The 15,625-nt window shown below is 41.8% G+C and overlaps 1 long non-coding RNA gene across 1 annotated transcript; it reads right to left on the bottom strand.

The window, feature by feature from the left end:
• Positions 1–497: 497 nt before the first annotated feature.
• LOC117519830 lies at positions 498–15,266 on the bottom strand. Its single transcript, XR_004563452.1, has 3 exons — positions 15,256–15,266; positions 12,765–12,772; positions 498–573 (listed from the first exon to the last, which is right to left on the bottom strand). It is a non-coding gene; the product is annotated as an uncharacterized LOC117519830 (long non-coding RNA).
• Between the last annotated feature and the right edge of the window lie 359 nt (positions 15,267–15,625).

The raw sequence follows: 15,625 nt of genomic DNA, 5'->3' as shown, positions 1-15,625 counted from the left end.
CTGGGCTGGTGTGGTTACACGTGGTCTGCGGTTGTGAGGCTGGTTGGATGAACTGCCAAATTCTCTGAAACGACTTTGGAGACGGCTTATGGTAGAGACATGAACATTCAATACACAACCAACAGCTCTGGTTGACATTCCTGCTGTCAGCATGCCAATTGCACGCTCCCTCAAATCTTGCGACATCTGTGGCATTGTGCTGTGTGATAAAACTGCACCTTTCCGAGTGGCCTTTTATTGGGGGCAGTCTAAGGCACACCTGTGCACTAATCATGGTGTCTAATCAGCATCTTGATATGGCACACCTGTGAGGTGGGATGGATTATCTCAGCAAAGGAGAAGTGCTGACTATCACAGATTTAGACTGGTTTGTGAACAATATTTGAGAGAAATGGTGATATTGTGTATGTGGAAAAAGTTTTAGATCTTTGAGTTCATCTCATACAAAATGGGAGCAAAACCAAAAGTGTTGCGTTTATATTTTTGTTGAGTAGTAAATCAGTTTATCTTGAGTTTTCATTGGGTGGACAGAGCTTTTCTCAGGGTGGGCACTGCCCAACCTTGGTAACCTCCCTGGTACCAAGCTGTAAATATATTTATTTCTGCTCTAAAATTGGACATTTGAACATGGACTTGAATGGGAATCTGCTGGCTTTTGGAGCCAGCCTCAAGCACCCAGACAAGGAACTGCATCTTTTTCTTGATCTGGGTGTGCCCGATCTGAGCTTTTGAGTTAAACCCTGAAAAATACAGTAATTAGTTATAATGCTGAATCTGTACTAAACAGCTGATAAGAAAGCAAACAAACCTACATGTTTGTACAATTATGTTAGCATTTCTTTACATGGCATGATGGCTGGCTCATGAGAGAAAAGTGAGCTGAAACAGTGGCATTTCACTCTCTCACCAGGTGATGAATTTGCTTGAAATGCATCGTACCTGTATGAGTATGGAGGAAATGTGTGGTTGCTGCCTCTACTGGTGGTTGGCTCTCACTGCGGTATTGTATCACTTCCTGTTCCGGAGCACAGTGGTGTTTTGCTGTATCTGTTAGCTGTTTAATCTGCACAGTTAGATTGATCTAGTTAACTAGATAACGATTTGTTTCACAGTGTAATCTTCACGTGCCTTAACTAAAGCACTCCCTCTGCTGAATCACCTCTAAATTATTTACACATTATTCACTTTGTGTGTTTTTAGGAATCCGCTAGCTTAGCGCAGCTGCTAGCTCTTAGCCGGTTTAGCATGGCGGCTTCTCCTGTCTCTCCCGCACTTTTCTGCTCTGGGTGTGAAATGTTTAGTTATTCCTTGGCCTCCTTTAGCAGTAATGGTACTTGTAACAAGTGTAGCTTATTCGTAGCTTTGGAGGCCAGGCTGGGCGAATTGGAGACTCGGCTCCGCACCGTGGAAAATCCTACAGCCAGCCAGGCCCCTGTAGTTGGTGCGGACCAAGGTAGCTTAGCCGCCGTTAGTTCCCCTCCAGCAGATCCCCAGCAGCCGGGAAAGCAGGCTGACTGGGTGACTGTGAGGAGGAAGCGTAGTTCTAAACAGAAGCCCCCTGTAAACCACTCGGCGACACACCCGCCGAGGAACAAACTCTGGTTATTGGTGACTCTGTTTTGAGAAATGTGAAGTTAGCGACACCAGCAACCATGGGCAATTGTCTTCCAGGGGCCAGAGCAGGCAACATTGAAGGAATTGAAACTGCTAAGGCTAAGCGTAAATTTGGTAAGATTGTAATTCACGTCGGCAGTAATGACACCCGGTTACGCAAATCGGAGGTCACTAAAATTAATATTGAATCGGTGTGTAACTTTGCAAAAACAATGTCGGTCTCTGTAGTTTTCTCTGGGCCCCTCCCCTATCGGACCGGGAGTGACATGTTTAGCCACATGTTCTCCTTGAATTGCTGGCTGTCTGAGTGGTGTCCAAAAAATGAGGTGGGCTTCATAGATAATCGGCAAAGCTTCTGGGGAAAACCTGGTCTTGTTAGGAGAGACGGCATCCATCCCACTTTGGATGGAGCAGCTCTCATCTCTAGAAATCTGGCCAGTTTTATTAAACCCTCCAAACCATGACTATCCAGGGATGGGACCAGGAAGCAGAGTTGTAGTCTTACACACCTCTCTGCAGCTTCTCTCCCCCTGCCATCCCCTCATTACCCCATCCCCGTAGAGATGGTGCCTGCTCCCAGACCACCAATAACCAGCAAAAATCTATTTAAGCATAAAAATTCAAAAAGAAAAAATAATATAGCACCTTCAACTGCACCACAGACTAAAACAGTTAAATGTGGTCTATTAAACATTAGATCTCTCTCTTCTAAGTCCCTGTTAGTAAATGATATAATAATTGATCAACATATTGATTTATTCTACATTACAGTAACCTGGTTACAGCAGGATGAATATGTTAGTTTAAATGAGTCAACACCCCGAGTCACACTAACTGTCAGAATGCTCGTAGCATGGGCTGAGGCGGAGGATTAGCAGAAATCTTCCACTCCAGCTTATTAATTAATCAAAAACCCAGACAGAGCTTTAATTCATTTGAAAGCTTGACTCTTAGTCTTGTCCATCCAAATTGGAAGTCCAAAAAACCAGTTTTATTTGTTGTTATCTATCGTCCACCTGGTCGTTACTGTGACTTTCTCTGTGAATTTTCGGACCTTTTGTCTGACTTAGTGCTTAGCTCAGATGAGATAATTATAGTGGGCGATTTTAACATCCACACAGATGCTGAGAATGACAGTCTCAACACTGCATTTAATCTATTGTTAGACTCGATTGGCTTTGCTCAAAATGTAAATGAGTCCACCCACCACTTTAATCATACCTTAGATCTTGTTCTGACTTATGGTATGGAAATTGAAGACTTAACAGTATTCCCTGAAAACCCCCTTCTGTCTGATCATTTCTTAATAACATTTACATTTACTCTGATGGACAACCCAGCAGTGGGTAATACGTTTCATTACAGTAGAAGTCTTTCAGAAAGCGTTGTAACTAGGTTTAAGGATATGATTCCTTCTTTATGTTCTCCAATGCCATATACCAACACAGGGCAGAGTAGCTACCTAAACTCTGTGAGTGAGATAGATTATCTTGTCAATAGTGTTACATCCTCATTGAGGACAACTTTGGATGCTGTAGCTCCTCTGAAAAACAGAGCCTTAAATCAGAAGTGCCTGACTTTGTGGTATAACTCACAAACTCGTAGCTTAAAGCAGATAACCCGTAAGTTGGAGAGGAAATGGCGTCTCACTAATTTAGAAGATCTTCACTTAGCCTGGAAAAAGAGTCTGTTGCTCTATAAAAAAGCCCTCCGTAAGCTAGGACATCTTACTACTCATCACTAATTAAAGAAAATAAGAACAGCCCCAGGTTTCTTTTCAGCACTGTAGCCAGGCTGACAAAGAGTCAGAGCTCTATTGAGCCGAGTATTCCTTTAACTTTAACTAGTAATGACTTCATGACTTTCTTTGCTAATAAAATTTTAACTATTAGAGAAAAAATTACTCATAACCATCCCAATGACATATCATTATCTTTGGCTGCTTTCAGTGATGCCGGTATTTGGTTAGGCTCTTTCTCTCCGATTGTTGTGTCTGAGTTATTTTCATTAGTTACTTCCTCCAAACCATCAACATGTCTATTAGACCCCATTCCTACCAGGCTGCTCAACGAAGCCCTACCATTAATTAATGCTTCGATCTTAGATATGATCAATCTATCTTTATTAGTTGGCTATGTACCACAGGCTTTTAAGGTGGCAGTAATTAAACCATTACTTAAAAAGCCATCACTTGACCCAGCTATCTTAGCTAATTATAGGCCAATCTCCAACCTTCCTTTTCTCTCAAAAATTCTTGAAAGGTAGTTGTAAAACAGCTAACTGATCATCTGCAGAGGAATGGTCTATTTGAAGAGTTTCAGTCAGGTTTTAGAATTCATCATAGTACAGAAACAGCATTAGTGAAGGTTACAAATGATCTTCTTATGGCCTCAGACAGTGGACTCATCTCTGTGCTTGTTCTGTTAGACCTCAGTGCTGCTTTTGATACTGTTGACCATAAAATTTTATTACAGAGATTAGAGCATTCCATAGGTATTAAAGGCACTGCGCTGCGGTGGTTTGAATCATATTTATCTAATAGATTACAATTTGTTCATGTAAATGGCGAGTCTTCTTCACAGACTAAGGTTAATTATGGAGTTCCACAAGGTTCTGTGCTAGGACCAATTTTATTCATTTTATACATGCTTCCCTTAAGCAGTATTATTAGACAGCATTGCTTAAATTTTCATTGTTACGCAGATGATACCCAGCTTTATCTATCCATGAAGCCAGAGGACACACACACCAATTAACTAAACTGCAGGATTGTCTTACAGACATAAAGACATGGATGACCTCTAATTTCGTGCTTTTAAACTCAGATAAAACTGAAGTTATTGTACTTGGCCCCACAAATCTTAGAAACATGGTGTCTAACCAGATCCTTACTCTGGATGGCATTACCCTGACCTCTAGTAATACTGTGAGAAATCTTGGAGTCATTTTTGATCAGGATATGTCATTCAATGCACGTATTATACAAATATGTAGGACTGCTTTTTTGCATTTGCGCAATATCTCTAAAATTAGAAAGGTCTTGTCTCAGAGTGATGCTGAAAAACTAATTCATGCATTTATTTCCTCTAGGCTGGACTATTGTAATTCATTATTATCAGGTTGTCTTAAAAGTTCCCTGAAAAGCGTTCAGTTAATTCAAAATGCTGCAGCTGGAGTACTGACAGGGACTAGAAGGAGAGAGCATATCTCACCCATATTGGCCTCTCTTCATTTGCTTCCTGTTAATTCTAGAATAGAATTTAAAATTCTTCTTCTTACTTATAAGGTTTTGAATAATCAGGTCCCATCTTACCTTAGGGACCTCATAGTACCATATCACCCCAATAGAGCACTTCGCTCTTAGACTGCAGGCTTACTTGTAGTTCCTAGGGTTTGTAAGAGTAGAATGGGAGGCAGACCCTTCAGCTTTCAGGCTCCTCTCCTCTGGAACCAGCTCCCAATTCGGATCAGGGAATCAGACACCCTCTCTACTTTTAAGATTAGGCTTAAAACTTTCCTTTTTGCTAAAGCTTATAGTTAGGGCTGGATCAGGTGACCCTGAACCATCCCTTAGTTATGCTGCTATAGACTTAGACTGCTGGGGGGTTCCCATGATGCACTGAGTGTTTCTTTCTCTTTTTGCTCTGTATGCACCACTCTGCATTTAATCATTAGTGATTGATCTCTGCTCCCCTCCACAGCATGTCTTTTTCCTGGTTCTCTCCCTCAGCCCCAACCACTCCCAGCAGAAGACTGCCCCTCACTGAGCCTGGTTCTGCTGGAGGTTTCTTCCTGTTAAAAGGGAGTTTTTCCCTTCCCACTGTCGCCAAGTGCTTGCTCACAGGGGGTCGTTTTGACCGTTGGGTTTTTTTCCGTAATTATTGTATGGCTTTGCCTTACAATATAAAGCGCCTTGGGGCAACTGTTTGTTGTGATTTGGCGCTATATAAATAAAATTGATTTGATTTGATTTCCAAATGATAGATGATACTATAGATAGGGGTGACGACTCAGAGCTAGTTAGTTCCCACTGTCAAGCCTGATGGAAACCAAACCTTGCAGTGAGTAACTTTATAATTATTGTGGCAGGTGTGACTTGTTGGGCATGCCAACTTTCTCCGTTACAAATGGGAGGTAATGTTCGTGACCTACTCACCCCATGAGGGGCCTTGGCAGCTGGAGAGCCTCAACCTTTACAACCCACACTGTTGACTCCCTTTGGTGTGTCGTATGTATAAGATTGTCTTTGTGTATACACTGCAACATGACTGCTTGAGTTGTCCTTTATCCTGGCTCATTTTATCTCTGGCACACAACACCCTCCTGTTCACAAGAAAATCTCAACTCAGATCTTCTGGATGAACCTGTTGCTAATATTTCCTTTCTAACATCACGATCAAGTTAAATAGTCTTCACAAACTTTTTGCATTGACCCTCTATCACTGTTGTGCCTCTTGTTTTCAGGGAAATAAATCACTCTTCCACTTGGTATAAACATGTCACCATATACGCTTAGAGTGGGGTGAGCATATCCAGGGCTGCTGAGATTTCTGTGGGGGATGGGGGCAGGCAATGCTTTGACCTGAAGGAGGTTATCATAAACGGGATTTGACGTAGGGGTCTGAGACACAAAAGTGGCCCTTGTGAAATGAATCAAATCACACCACAAGTTAACACATATATTGTTTCCATCATGACTGTTCACAAGGTTGTGAATTTGCCATAATGGGAGCATAAAGGTGACAGAGAGAGAACGACTGTGTAGAATATGTTGCAGATACTGCACTATCAGGACAGGAGGTATAAATGCTACTGCTGTAGTCACGTCATGTCTTAGCGCCATCGAGCAGAGAGGTCAGGCGTCATGAGAAAGGGTGCCACAGTGTGGGATACCGTCATGTCTGCAGCTGATGAGTAAGAGTTTTAATGGAACATAAGGGCCATGTGAAACAGAAGTGAGCTAGAGAACAAATCAAAGGCAGAAGATAATATTCAAGGCAAAAGCCGAGACAAACAAATGGTGAGAGACAGCCTGCCCAAGACTTGATTTAATACTTCATGGTCACACACTGATGTGTAATAGGATGCTACAGCAAAATAATAATGCCTGCCTCATATGGAAGGTGACAGAGGAACACATGGTCTCCATATCCTCAGTCCACTCAGCTCATTAAAGCGAACATGCCGACTTTCGACACAAATGCTTTTTGGTGAGGCTAATGGATTCATGTCAGCTACGAGGATACAGATAAACTTCCAATCTCTGCCAACTAAAAGCTGTACTTGTCTGACTTGGGGAGGATGGAGTTGAAGGTGAGGCTGATGTTGTCAGTGGTCCTTAGGGCATGGTGCTTCTTGGCATTAAGGCACTGCTGATAGGGAAGCCTTGATCCTGCAACCTCAGGGAGTGATAAGGCCCGTTTCCACTACACAACTGTATCACCACTCAGCTCGGCTCTACTCGATTTGGTTCCAGACACGTCATTTTCCACTACAAATAGAGCCCCCCCAACGTGAGCGGGGTCAGCTGCGTGAAACCGACATGACGTTGTTTATATGCGACACAAAAAAACACATTAACAATGTAGGACAGCAAGGTGGTTGTGTGCTTATTATTTGTTCTGTGGATTCTTAAAAGAAGGCTGCAGGCTTCGAGATGAAGAAATTTACAAACGTACAGGAGACTGAAGTCATCCAACTTTATGAAGAAGAAGACGAGATGATGAGAGCTGCCGTGAGACGATGCATGAGGGTAAATTAGTGTAGCTGTTGCTAGCTTGCTACTGAGCTCATAAATAATAAGTCCAGTGTTCAATGTTGTAATGACTGCAAGCTGTCGCTATTAATTTTAAATTCTGGCTGTTAAAATAAAGCATTAATTCTGATTAATTAATTACACCATCTTTAGCTCCTTTAGCCGCACTTTGCTCTGTGACGTAATGTGGGAGTCTGCATTTACTGATGTTCATGCACAAAAACATTGGTTTGGCTTTAACAATCATTAGTTAACATTATCACTGAACTCGAGCAGGCATAAATCGATTAAAAGGTGTTTGATTTATGATGTTAATAATCTAGATTTTAATTTACAGTTGACAGATTTAAATAAAATCACCTGTAGCATTTCCAAACTCCCACAATTCTGAGTGTTCTTTTTTCTCCTTACGATTAATTCACAGCTTGTTTAACACATCCTTGACATATGTAACAGGAAAATAAACATATCCTCTTAATTTACTACAGATTAAGTGGTGTGAACACACACATACAGATCTGAGCGGTGAGATTTTTGAAAAAAAAAAAACTATATGTAAATAAATGTGATTCATTTAGATAAACTCAAAGACCTTGTCAATCACATTTTTTTTAAATCATCAGACAACATCAATTAAAATATGTATGCTGTGTGTGTTTGTTTCAGATGTTTCTCTTGTCGCAGCGAATCATCTCTCTAGGGGTTCAACAGAGCATCTGAATGGTGATTGTTCCCAACTTCACCCACACACAGTGGTTCAGTAACTTCAGGATCTCAGAAAAAACATCGACCTTCCTGTGCAATAAACTGCAGCCAGTTATAGAGCGGCAAGACACGACCTTCCGTAGATGTGTGCCCCTGAAGAAACAAGTGGCTTTTGCACTGTGGAAGCTTGCTGGCTCTGAGTATCGGACTATTGCACGTTTTTGGTGTCAACATCACAACTGTGTGTCGGTGTGTGCAGGAGTTTTGTGTTGAAGCAGAGACTTTGTTGGTGCTAAAGAAATCTGTTTCCCAGGAGAGGAGAAATTGAGAGAAATGGCTGCCTACTTCGAGAACAGGAGGGGACTCTCACACTGTGTTGGTGTTATCAGTGGATCACACATACCAATCAGTGCACCTCAGGAGTATCACTGTGACTATTTCAATCGTAAAGGCTGGCATCCTTCAAGGTGTTATTGATGGAAAGGGGCTCTTGTGGAATTTCTTCGCTGGACTGCCAGGGAGCTTGCATGATGCCAGGGTCCTGAGACTGTCTACACTGTGGGAGTTAGCCACCAGGGGAGACCACCGCCGGGCCTGGTGGAAGACCGCTTCCTTTTCTTTCTTTTCAAATGTCGGTGCTTCTCTTGCAAAAAAAATTGATTCCACAAATATAAATCCGGTTGATGTAATCAACTGGATTACATCATTCCCTTCTGTGAGTGAATTTGAACCTACAAATTCCAATGAGGTTTGTGAGATCATCACTGGACTACGTCCATCTGCAGCCGGCCATGATGGAATAAGTATATCTATTGTAAAATACGTCATACATGAAATTTCTGAAGCACTTACACATATCTTCGTGTGTAAGTGGTTCAGTGGTATCTAACGTACTGAAGGAATATATCCTAAATGTGCTTAAACTATGCATTAACCTTTTGTGCTTTTTCCCCATTCAGTATCATCATAATATTATTTATCTTTTATTGAGCTAAAAATATATTGTTACATGAGTGTGTTCTAATGTTTAGAAGTCATCATTTATATATTAACAGAGCTTGTAGCTGTTGAAGAATATATGTGGTCTAATAGAAAAGTATCCGACCTTATTATTTTTTTAAAACCATATGGATTTGAATCACGTGTGATTGCGTCAGACAAGCTTGAACCTTCGTGCGCATGCGTGAGTTTTTTCACGCCTGTCGGTTGCGTCATTCGCTTGTGAGCAGGCTTTGAGTGAGGAGTGGCCCAGCCCCCTCGTTGTTGTTTCATTGCCAGGAAATGGCGGAATGATTTGGGCTTTTTTCCATCAGAATTTTTTCAGAAACTGTTAGAGACTGGCAGCTGGAAACCATTAGAAAAATTTATCTGGCTTTCGGTGAAAATGTTACGGGCTTGGTAGAGAATAAGGAGTGTTACTGTCGCTTTAAGGACGGCCCCTAGCGGCTGTGGGGTGCGCCGCGCTCCGAAGCTGCCATCGACAGGCTGAACGACCATTTCATTTCTAAACGGATGGCTGTCTGGATCCGTGACCATCGTGTCCAATTTCTCTGGTTATCACAAGAGCGGGACATCAACTATTTTCTGGCAGATTTCACTTTTAACAAGAGATTTTGTCATGGAAAGCCCAGCGGACACTTCGCACGTCACGATGGATTCGATACTGGAGCGAGACAACCCACCTCCGTTTTGGTCTCACAGGACGAATTTGAGATGGCGTTCAGACAGCTGTCAGTGGTTTTTCCATCAAGTGATTATCTGAGAAATTGTGGATGTGCCTGGACATGCCAGAACATGTCCTGTGAGGCTTCATCACGGCATTGCTTTGCGCCATGCGGCACCGCCGCGACGCGCGGAATTCCTCCAAGCGTCTGTCTCAGTGTGCCGAAAAAGTGCTGATGTCCACGTCTTTTCACAATTCCTGTGCTAGTCAGATGACGTCCCGGATAAAACACAGCGTCCAGTTTCGAAATGAACGGCACATTCCACTGTTACAGGAGTTTTTGTCATGGAAAGAGGAGCGGAGGCTTTGCGCGTCACGGCGGTGCCGCATGGCGCACAGCAACGCTGTGATGAAGCCTCACAGGACATGTTCTGGCATGTCCAGGCACATCCACAATTTCTCGGATAATCACTCGATGGAAAAACCACCGACAGCTGTCTGAACGCCATCTCAAAGCCGTCCTGTGAGACCAAAACGGAGGTGGTTTTGTCTCGCTCCAGTAGCGAATCCATCGTGACGCGTGAAGCCTCCGCTCGGCTTTCCATGACAAAATCTCTTATTAAAAGTGAAATCTGCCGGAAAATGGTTGATGTCCAGCTCTTGTGATAACCAGAGAAATGGCACACGATGGTCACGGATCCAGACAGCCATCCGTTTAGAAATTAAATGGTCGTTCAGCCTGTCGATGGCAGCTTCGAAGCTCGGCGCGCCCCACAGCCGTTGGGGTCGTCCTTAAAGCGACAGTAACACTCCTTATTCTCTACCAAGCCCGTAACATTTTCACCGAAAGCCACATAAATTTTTCTAATGGTTTCCAGCTGCCAGTCTCTAACAGTTTCTGAAAGAATTCTGATGGAAAAAAAGCCCAAATCATTCCGCCATTTCCTGGCAATGAAACAACGACGAGGGGGCTGGACCACTCCTCACTCAAATTATCGGCCTATTTCAGTTTTGCCATGTTTTTCAAAGATTCTGGTGAAACTTGTTTATAACAGATTAAATGATCATTTGCTTAAGAATTAAATTTTATATAACTATCAATATGGATTTCGGAAAAATCATTCAACATATATGGCCCTGATTGAACTGATGGATAGAATTCATGCAGCTTTAGACAACAGTGAATTTGGAATTGGTGTATTTTTAGACCTTTCGAAAGTGTTTGATACAGTAAATCATGAAATTTTGCTTTCTAAGTTACATAAATATGGATTTAAAGCAACTGTCCATAAATGGCTTAGCAATTATTTATTAGAGAGAAAACAGTATGTTCTTCTGAATTTGGAACCTGAAATTAATTCTATAGACTGTGGAGTTCCTCAGGGTTCGATTTTGGGACCGCTTTTATTCATAATGTATATCAATAATTTTCTATTTCTACTGCAACATTTCCATGGTTGTTTGCTGATGATACTAACCTTTTTATTTCCAGCAAAGATATAGATGGTTTGGTTAAAAGCTTAAATAATGATCTCTTGAAGTATTCTGTGTGGTTCAAAGTTAATAAATTATCGTTAAATATAAAAAGTCTAATTTTATGTTATTTGTTGGCAATAAAAATGTAATCATGATCAAATTTAAATTTACATAGACAATGAAGAAATATCAAGGGTCTCTTCTACATGTTTTTGGGTGTATGGATGGATGACCAATTGTGTTGCAAAGAACATATTGAACATGTTTGTAAAAAAAATAACTAATTCAATAGGAATCATAAGCAAAATAAGATATTATTATTAATTTTTATTTATTATCACAAATGTCTTTTAACATTATGTTACAGTTTAGTTTATCCGTATTTAACTTATGCAATATTGTATGGGGAAGCACCTTTGTAACTTATATAAACAAAGTTTTTCTCTTATATAAACAAAACCTATCACTCCTAGTGCACCTTTGTTTTATAAATTGCAGCTCTTAAATATCTATCATATATTTTCCTGACCTGTTTATTTGTCTTCAGAGCTCTTCATGATAATAGTTGGCCTTTTTTTTATTAAATATTATTTTGTGCATAACCATCAAATTCATAATTATCCGTTAAGGCAGACCTCATATTTGCATTTATTTTTGCATAGAACGACTCGTTATCAGCGTCACATTAGATATCATGGTGTTAACTCTTGGAATAATACAGTACGAGGTCTGTTAGAAAAGTAATGGACCTTTTTATTTTTTGCAATAACCTTATGGATTTGAATCACGTGTGATTGCATCAGCCAAGCTTGAACCTTCCTGTGCGTGCGTGAGTTTTTTCACGCCTGTCGGTTGCGTCATTCGCCTGTGAGCACTGGTCCTCCCCCCTCGTTGGATTTTCATTGTGAGGAAAATGTCTGAACGGCTGGAGCAGCAATGCATCAAATTTTTCCAGAAACTGTGAGAGACAGCCAGGTGGAAACCATTCGGAAAATTCAGATGGCTTTTGGTGAAGATCTTATGGGCATCACACAGATTAAGGAGCATTACAACTGGATTAAAGACGGCCCACAGCAGCTGAGGGCATGCCGCGCTTCGAGCGGCCATCGACAGGCTGAAACGACCGGATCATTTCCAAAGCGAAGGCTGTGTTGATCCGGGACGTTGTCTAACCAGAGAAATGGCAGAAAAGATGGACATCAGCACTTTTCTGGCACATTCCACTGTTAAAGGAGATTTTGTCATGAAAACAGGAGCGGAGGAATTCGCCACGGAGCCGCTAATGGCGCAGAATGAAAGCAACTCCGTGTTGGTCTCACAAGACATGATGTGACATGCTCAGCTCTTCGACAATTTCTCAGATACTCACTCGACTGAAAAGCCACCCAAAGCCGTCTGAATCTTCCGAATGGTGGAAAAGCTGGGCATGTCCTGTGAGACTTCCAACACAGAGGTGCTTTTTGTTCTGCGCCATTACACTGCTCCGCCGCACGTCTTTCATTACAAAATCTCCTGTAACAGTGTAATGTGCCGAAAAATTGCTATGTCCACCTCTCTTGCTATTTCTCTGGTAGTCACACATGTCCCGGATCAACACAGACTTCACTTTGGAAATTATCTGTTTTTTTCAGCCTGTCAATGGCCGCTCGGAGTGTAGCACGCCCTCAGCCGCTGTGGGCCATCTTTAATCCAGTTGTAATGCTCCGTAATCTCTGTGATGCCCATTGAATCTTCACCGAAAGCCATCTGAATTTTCCGAATGGTTTCCACCTGGCTGTCTCTCACAGTTACTGAAAAAATTTTGATGCAGCAAAGTGGCAGTCGCTCAGCCATTTTCCTGACAATGAAAATCCGCCCCTCGGCGGATTTTCATTGGCTGGACCATTCCTCCCACAAACCGTGCTCACAGGCGACTGACGCAACCGACAGGAGTGAAAAAACTCACGCATGTGCACGAAGGTACAAGCTTGGCTGATGCAATCACACATGATTCAAATCCATATGGTTTTTGCAAAAAATTTAAACGTCCGTTACTTTTCTAACAGACCTCGTACATCTTCTAAATCCACCCATCACCTTATACAGATATAAAAGTGGATTAAAAGCAGAGCTCCTGTATGAGTATTTATAATGTTAATATATTACCTGGTTTTAACTGATTCAACCATCTTATACTTCATGAATTGATTTAATTCTTTTGTTTATTGTTGTGATATTTTTGTTTTTCTTTTGTTTGGGAGTGGGTTTCCGATAAGCCTCATTGGCTTCTACCTCTCCCCTGCACAGTATATTCATATTGTGTTTATTGTTGTGTGTGTTTATATTGTGTGTTTATATTGTGTGTTTATAATCTCATGTTTATATATTTATATATATGTATGTACATTTTTTATTCTCTTTCTATTGTGATTCTCATTTGTGCTAAATAAATGAAAAAAAAAAATCTCACACCAGGAACATTGGTGGGGTGACTGCTGGCTACTGTATTCTTGGAGACTTACAGAACTGGCTCTTGAAACCATTCTATGACACTGGACAGCTTACAGTGGAACAATTGTTCAAAAACTAAAAAAAAAAAAAATCAGTAGAGCACAGGTGCTTGTGGAGAATACTTATGATAGGCTGATTGGAAAGTGGTGTTGCATCCTGAAAAGGAATGACTGTGATCTCCAACTAGCAAAATCAATGGTGATGACTTGCTGTGCTTTACACAAGTCGTGTGAAAATCATGGAGAGACATATGACATGGAGTGGGACACACCTACAGCATCAGTTGAGCCTGTGGTGGCAGTGACACATGGGGCAGAGGAGGAGGGCAGAGATGTAAGAGAAGGTCTGATGCAGTACTTACTATCAAATTCTTAAATTTTGCCTGTCGTGTGTCTGCACATTAACACAACTGAATCCCACTGAATTAAACTTTTTGCAATAATGGAATTTTGTGAAACATATGATTTTAAAAGGTTACCAGGATTTACTGACGCACATTAAATGCTTAGAGTTTGAAAAGATGTTTATGCATAAAGACAAATATTTGTACTGTTCACTCATTATGATGTGACAAAATTATGACACAATCACATAAGTCCGATTATTTATTTGAACCAATGAGCAAATAAAATCAGTGCAACACAGCAAACTATATTCAAAATTTACATGTCCCACATTGGGTCCAGTCCAGACTTTGATGGGTCACTCACACCGTTGGCATATTGCCTGGACAAGGTCGCCCAGCTCTTCAAGGAGTCCTTGATGAAATACAGCTTCAGTCTGCCTTGCTTCACGGGCGTCATCCAGGATCAACCGAATATGTTCATCACTCTGCGCCCAGTTCAGCTCTTGTTTAACAGAATTAGCCTCAATCTGACCCATCATGGTCAGATTGTCCTGGTGGTACAGGCTCCTTTTTCTCTTGTCGACAGAAAAACGAAAGTAGAAATGGGAAGTGATTACAAAAGCAATTAAAGAATGCAGGAAATACATTTGGAGCTGGAAGCTACAGGATGAGAAACTTACCCGTGAGCCATGTGCTGGACTTGGAAACAGGATCTGATGATGGTGCTGGTGAGGGCCTTGATGCTGGTGGTGCTGTCAAGGCTGACGACGGGGTCGAGGCTGGTGCCAGGGCAGAGTAGCTTGGGGAGTCATCCTCAAAAAAGGTGGTGGCTGAACCCTCCTCGCTTATGGAAGGTGAATCTTGAACAAAGTACACACACAAAAACATACAGTGAGGAAAATAAGTATTTGAACACCCTGCGATTTTGCAAATTCTCCCCCTTAGAAATCATGGAGGGGTCTGAAATTTTCATCTTAGGTGCATGTCCACTGTGAGAGACAATCTAAAAAAAAATCCGGAAATCACAATGTATGATTTTTTTAATAATTTATTTGTATGTTACTGCTGCAAATAAGTATTTCAACACCTTGTGAAAATCAATGTTAATATTTGGTACAGTAGCCTTTGTTTGCAATTACAGAGGTCAAACGTTTCCTGTAGTTTTTCACCAGGTTTGCACACACTGCAGCAGGCACTCCTCCATACAGATCTTCTCCAAATCTTTCAGGTTTGGACTTTCAGCTCCTTCCAAAGATTTTCTATTGAGTTCAGGTCTGGAGACTGGCCAGGCCACTCCAGGACCTTGAAATGCTTCTTATGGAGCCCCTCTTTACTTGCCCTGGCTGTGTGTGTTGTGTGGGCCTGCTGAAGAGGAGGTACTGCTGGCCCACCACCAACAGATGGCGCCCTGCTTGGAGTGCGGGCTTCAAGCACAAGAGGGCGTCGGAGCAACGGAGAGTGACAGCTGTCATTCATCATCTGCACCAGCTGTCACTCATTTTCCGCATCACCATAAAAGCCGGACTACAACTCCACCTCCCCGCCGAGAAATCAGCAACCAAGAGGTAACCTTCTC

Source organism: Thalassophryne amazonica, chromosome 1 (assembly GCF_902500255.1).
Source record: "Thalassophryne amazonica chromosome 1, fThaAma1.1, whole genome shotgun sequence".
Classification (NCBI taxonomy): Eukaryota; Metazoa; Chordata; class Actinopteri; order Batrachoidiformes; family Batrachoididae; genus Thalassophryne; species Thalassophryne amazonica.
Note: the sequence above shows the minus strand (reverse complement) of the source record. Positions and strands in the feature narration are given on the sequence as shown.